The sequence below is a fragment of the Somniosus microcephalus genome, unplaced genomic scaffold, assembly GCF_052327205.1.
Source record: "Somniosus microcephalus isolate GS21.2 unplaced genomic scaffold, FLI_Smic_1.0 unresolved_chr1, whole genome shotgun sequence".
Lineage (NCBI taxonomy): Eukaryota > Metazoa > Chordata > Chondrichthyes > Squaliformes > Somniosidae > Somniosus > Somniosus microcephalus.
Window position 1 is genome coordinate 109,519,081 of NW_028225179.1, and position 6,253 is coordinate 109,525,333.

The following is a 6,253-nucleotide window of genomic DNA, read 5'->3' on the forward strand; positions in this document are numbered from 1 at the left end:
TTACAGGGAATCTGTTCCAATATGTTACCGGGAATCTGTTGCAGTGTGTTACTGGGAATCTGTAACAGTGTGTCATTGGGAATCTGTTACAGTATGTGACTGGGAATCTGTTAGTGTGTTAAAGGGACTCTGTTACAGTGTATTACAGGGAATCTGTAACAGTGAGTTACAGGGAATCTGTTCCAGTATGTTACTGGGAATCTGTTACAGTGTGTCATTGGGAATCTGTTACAGTGTGTTAGAGGGAATCTGTTACAGTGCCTTACAGGGAATCAGGTAGAGTGTGTTACAGGGAATCTGTTACAGTGCATTAGAGGGAATCTGTTACACTGCATTATGGGGAATCTGCTACAGAGCATTACAGGGAAACGATTACATTGTTTTACAGGGAATCTGTTACAGTGAGTTACAGGGAATCTGTTAAAGTGCATTATGGGGAAGCTGTTACAGAGCATTATTTTGGAATCTGTTACACAGCATTGCAGAGAATCTGTTACAATGAGTTACAGGGAATCAGGTAGAGCGTGTGACAGGGAATCTGTTACATTGAGTTACAGGGAATCTGTTAGTGTGTCATTGGGAATCTGTTACAGTGCGTTACAGGGAACCTGTTACAGTGCATTACAGAGAATCAGGTACAGCATGTAACAGGGAATCTGTTACATTGAGTTACAGGGAATCTGTTACAGTATGTTGCTGGGAATCTATTACAGTGCGTTACAGGGAATCTGTTACAGTACATTACAGGGATCTGTTACAGTGCATTACTGGGAATCTATTACAGTGCATTACAGGAATCTGTTACAGTGCATTACAGGAATCTGTTACAGTGCATTACTGGGAATCAGGCACAGAGCATTGCTGGGAATCTGTTACAGTATGTTACTGGGAATCTGTTACAGTATGTTACTGGGAATCTGTTACAGTACATTACAGGGAATCTGTTACAGTATGTTACAGCGAATCTGTTACAGTATGTTACTGGGAATCTGTTACAGTGCGTTACAGGGAATCTGTTACAGTGTGTTACTGGGAATCTGTTACAGTGCATTACAGGGAATCTGTTACAATGCATTACAGGGAATCTGTTACAGTGTGTTACTGGGAATCTGTTGCAGTGTGTTACAGGGAATCTGTTACAGTATGTTACAGGGAATCTGTTACAGTGCGTTACAGGGAATCTGTTGCACTGCGTTACAGGGAATCTGTTAGTGTGTTACAGGGAATCTGTTACAGTGCGTTACAGGGAATCTGTTCCAGTGTGTTACAGGGAATCTGTTACAGTGCGTTACAGGGAATCTGTTACAGTGTGTTACTGGGAATCTGTTCCAGTATGTTACTGGGAATCTGTTACAGTGCGTTACAGGGAATCTGTTACAGTGCGTTACAGGGAATCTGTTACAGTGTGTTACTGGGAATCTGTTACAGTGCGTTACAGGGAATCTGTTACAATGCGTTACAGGGAATCTGTTCCAGTGTGTTACAGGGAATCTGTTACAGTGCGTTACAGGGAATCTGTTACAGTGTGTTACTGGGAATCTGATACCGTGCATTACAGGGAATCTGGTACAGTTTGTTACAGGAAATCAGGTACATTGCATTACAGGGAATCTGTTACCGTGCATTACAGGGAATATGTTGCAGTATGTTACTGGGAATCTGTTGCAGTGAGTTACAGGGAATCTGTTACAGTATGTTACTGTGTATCTGTTACAATGTGTTACAAGGAATCTGTTACAATGCATTACAGGGAACCTGTTACATAGTGTTACAGGAAATCTGTTACAATGCATTACAGAGAACCTGTTACAGTGCGTTACAGGGAATCTGTTACAGTGCATTACAGGGAATCTGTTACAGTGCATTACTGGGAATGTGTTACAGTGTGTTACAGGGAATCTGTTAAGTGCGTTACATGGAATATGTTACAGTGTGTTACAGGAAATCTGTTACAGTCCATTACAGGGAATCCATTACATTGCCTTAAGGGAAGCTGTTACAGTGCATTACAGGGAATGTGTTAGTGTGTTACAGGGAATCTGTTACACTGTGTTACGGGGAATCTATTACAGTGCGTTACAGGGAATCTCTTACAGTGTGTTACAAGGAATCTGTTACAGTGCATTACAGGGAATCTGTTACACTGTGTTACAGGGAATCTGTTACAGTGCATTACAGGGAATCTGTTACAGTGCATTACAGAGAATATGTTACTGTGCGTTACATGGAATCCATTACATTGCATTAAGGGAATCTGTTACAGTGCATTACAGGGAATCTGTTACAGTGCATTACAGCAAATTTGTTACCGTGCGCTTAGGGAATCTGTTACAGTACATTACTGGGAATCTGGTACAGTACATTACTGGGAATCTGTTACAGTACATTACAGGAAATCTGTTACAGTGCATTACAGGGAATCCGTTACAGGGAATCTGTTACAGTGCATTACAGGGAATCTGTTACAGTGCATTACAGGGAATCCGTTACAGTGCGATCCAGGGAATCTGTTACAGTGCATTATGGGGAATCTATTACCGTGCATGACAGGGAATCTGTTACAGTGCATTACAGGGAATCTGTTACAGTGCATTACAGGGAATCTGTTACAGGGAATCTGTTAGTGCATTACAGGGAATCTGTTACAGTGCATTACAGGCAATCTGTTACAGTGCATTACAGGGAATCTGTTACAGTGCATTACAGGGAATCTGTTACAGTGCATTACAGGGTATCTGTTACAGGGAATCTGTTACAGTGCATTACAGGGAATCTGGTACAGTGCATTACAGGGAATCTGTTGCAGCGCATTACAGGTTACCTGGTACAGTGCGTTCATGGAATCTGTTACAGTGCATTACTGGGAATCTGTTACATTGCGTTACAGGGAATCTGTTACATGGTGTTATGGCAAACAGTTATGTTGCATTACAGGGAATCTGTTACTGTGCATTACAGGGAATCTGTTATGGTGCATTATGGGGAATCTGTTACAGTGCATTACTGGGAATCTATTATGGTGCATTACTGGGAATCTGGTACAGTGAGTTACTGGGAATCTGTTACAGTGCGTTACAGGTAATCTGTTACAGTGCATTACAGGGAGTCTGTTACAGTGAATGACAGGGAGTCTGTTACAGTGCGTTACTGGGAATCCGGTACAGTGTGATACTGGGAATATGTTAGTGTGTTACAGGAAATCTGTTACAGTGCATTACAGGGAATCTGTTACAGTGCATTACAGGGAATCTGTTACAGAGCATTACAGGGAATCTGGTACAGTGTGTTACTGGAAATCTGTTACTGTGCATTACAAGTAATCTGTTACAGTGCGTTACAGGGAATCTGTTACAGTGCATTACTGGGAATCTATTACAGTGCATTATAGGGAGTCAGGCACAGAGCGTTACTGGGAATCTGTTACAGTATGTTACTGGGAATCTATTACAGTGCGTTACACGGAATCTGTTACATAGCATTACAGGGAATGTGTTACAGTATTTTACTGGGAATCTGTTGCAGTGTGTTAAATGTAATCTGTTACAGTGTGTTACAGAGATTCAGGTACAGTGCATTACAGGGAATCTGTTACAGTGAATCTGTTACCGTGCATTACAGGGAATCTGGTACAGTGTGTTACTGGAAATCTATTACAGTGCATTACAGGTAATCAGGTACAGAGCGTTACTGGGAATCTGTTACAGTATGTGACTGGGAATCTGTTAGTGTGTTAAAGGGAATCTGTTACAGTGTGTTACAGGGAATCAGGTACATTGCATTACAGGGAATCTGTTACCGTGCATTACAGGGAAGCTGTTGCAGTATGTTACTGGGAATCTATTACAGTGAGTTACAGGGAATCTATTACAGTGAGTTACAGGGAATCTGTTACAGTATATTACTGGGAATCTGTTACAGTATGTTACTGTGAATCTGTTACAATGTGTTACAGGGAACCTGTTACAGTGTGTTACAGGGAACCTGTTACATAGTGTTACTGGAAATCTGTTACAATGCATTACAGAGAACCTGTTACAGTGCGTTACAGGTAATCTGTTACAGTGCATTAAGGGGAATCTTTTACAGTACATTACAGGGAATCTCTTACATTGTGTTACAGGGAATCTGTTACAATGAATTACGGGGAGTCTGTTACAGTGCATTACAGGGAATCTGTTACAATGCATTACAGGGAATCTGTTACATGGTGTTATGGGAAACTGTTACCTTGCATTACTGGGGATCTGTTACATTGTGTTACTGTGAATCTGTTACAGTGCGTTACAGGGAATCAGCTACAGAGCGTTACAGGGAATCAGGTACAGTGCATTACATGGAATCTGTTACAGTGTGTTACAGGGAATCTGTTACAGCACATTACCGTGAAACTTTTACCATGCGTTACAGGGAATATGGTACACTGCATTACAGGGAATCTATTAGTGCAGTACAGGGAATCTGTTACAGTGCATTACAGGGAATCTGTTACAGTGTGTTACAGGAAATCTGTTACAGCGCATTACAGGGAATCTGTTAGTGTGTTACAGGGTATCTGTTACAGCACCTTACGGGGAATCTGTTACAGTGCATTACAGGGAATCTGTTACAGTGCATTACAGGGAATCTGTTACAGTGCATTACAGGGAATCTATTACAGTGCATTACAGGGAATCAGGTACAGAGCGTTACTAGGAATCTGTAACAGTATGTTACTGGGAATCTGTTACAATGTGTTACAGGGAATCTGTTCCAATATGTTACCGGGAATCTGTTGCAGTGTGTTACTGGGAATCTGTAACAGTGTGTCATTGGGAATCTGTTACAGTATGTGACTGGGAATCTGTTAGTGTGTTAAAGGGACTCTGTTACAGTGTATTACAGGGAATCTGTAACAGTGAGTTACAGGGAATCTGTTCCAGTATGTTACTGGGAATCTGTTACAGTGTGACATTGGGAATCTGTTACAGTGTGTTAGAGGGAATCTGTTACAGTGCCTTACAGGGAATCAGGTAGAGTGTGTTACAGGGAATCTGTTACAGTGCATTAGAGGGAATCTGTTACACTGCATTATGGGGAATCTGCTACAGAGCATTACAGGGAAACGATTACATTGTTTTACAGGGAATCTGTTACAGTGAGTTACAGGGAATCTGTTAAAGTGCATTATGGGGAAGCTGTTACAGAGCATTATTTTGGAATCTGTTACACAGCATTGCAGAGAATCTGTTACAATGAGTTACAGGGAATCAGGTAGAGTGTGTGACAGGGAATCTGTTACATTGAGTTACAGGGAATCTGTTAGTGTGTCATTGGGAATCTGTTACAGTGCGTTACAGGGAACCTGTTACAGTGCATTACAGAGAATCAGGTACAGCATGTAACAGGGAATCTGTTACATTGAGTTACAGGGAATCTGTTACAGTATGTTGCTGGGAATCTATTACAGTGTGTTACAGGGAATCTGTTACAGTGCATTACAGGGATCTGTTACAGTGCATTACTGGGAATCTATTACAGTGCATTACAGGAATCTGTTACAGTGCATTACAGGAATCTGTTACAGTGCATTACTGGGAATCAGGCACAGAGCATTGCTGGGAATCTGTTACAGTATGTTACTGGGAATCTGTTACAGTATGTTACTGGGAATCTGTTACAGTACATTACAGGGAATCTGTTACAGTATGTTACAGCGAATCTGTTACAGTATGTTACTGGGAATCTGTTACAGTGCGTTACAGGGAATCTGTTACAGTGTGTTACTGGGAATCTGTTACAGTGCATTACAGGGAATCTGTTACAATGCATTACAGGGAATCTGTTACAGTGTGTTACTGGGAATCTGTTGCAGTGTGTTACAGGGAATCTGTTACAGTATGTTACAGGGAATCTGTTACAGTGCGTTACAGGGAATCTGTTGCACTGCGTTACAGGGAATCTGTTACAGTGTGTTACAGGGAATCTGTTACAGTGCGTTACAGGGAATCTGTTCCAGTGTGTTACAGGGAATCTGTTACAGTGTGTTACAGGGAATCTGTTACAGTGTGTTACTGGGAATCTGTTCCAGTATGTTACTGGGAATCTGTTACAGTGCGTTACAGGGAATCTGTTACAGTGCGTTACAGGGAATCTGTTACAGTGTGTTACTGGGAATCTGTTACAGTGCGTTACAGGGAATCTGTTACAATGCGTTACAGGGAATCTGTTCCAGTGTGTTACAGGGAATCTGTTACAGTGCGTTACAGGGAATCTG